Here is a 916-nt window from a genome sequence, read left to right on the forward strand (position 1 = left end):
CATTCTTTAACAAAGTCCCCTGTAGAAAATGAACGTCCACTCCTGGCAATTAGAGCTGAAATCTCATAGCTGGCCTGTGTTGCGCTTTCCTGGGCTGACGAGGGTCGTGTGAGCGTGTTTTGTTGTGAGCGAAGTTTAGCTAACAACTCTCGGCTCTTTGTCTTCTGTGCCTCGCCTTTGAACCTTGAGAATGCTGCATACCTCGTTTCATAGTGCCGGCGGATATTGTCCTCTTTTAGCACAGCGACAGGCTGACCGCAAATTAAGCAGACCGCCTTAGAATTAATATCCGTAAAAAATATTCTTCCTCCCAGGTTCATTTAAAATGCCTTTTGTCTGTGTGCCACTGTCTACTGCTCTCCATGTTGCTTGCTACTGCTCCGTTCTTCGTGTTGTTGTTGTCGTTGTTGTTCTTCTTCTCCTTGTTTTATTGGCGGGTCGCGAGCTGAGCTGGGAGCTGCTTGACCTGACAACTGGGGTGACATAATAAATTGTGGGGGGCCAAGAAATGTCCCCGTAGGCCAAAACAAATGTTCCACAGGCCAAGCCTGGCCCGTGGGCCCCACTTTGGGCACCCCTGATCTAAATCATCAACATGTCTCCTGGACCCCATCCCAACCAGGCTGCTCAAAGACGTCTTTCCCCTAATCAACACATCCATAGATCTGATTAACCTCTCTCTATTAACAGGCTATGTTCCACAGGCTTTTAAACTTGCAGTAATAAACCTCTACTCAAAAAGCCTACTCTTGACCCAGGTGTCCTAGCTAATTATAGACCAATATCCAATCTCCCATTTATTTCCAAAATCCTTGAAAAAGCTGTTGCAAAGCAGTTATGTGACCACTTGCACAAGAATGATTTGTTTGAGGATTTTCAGTCAGGATTTAGAGTCCATCATAGTACAGAAACCGCA

This window comes from Monopterus albus, unplaced genomic scaffold (assembly GCF_001952655.1).
Source record: "Monopterus albus unplaced genomic scaffold, M_albus_1.0 scaffold95.1, whole genome shotgun sequence".
NCBI lineage: Eukaryota > Metazoa > Chordata > Actinopteri > Synbranchiformes > Synbranchidae > Monopterus > Monopterus albus.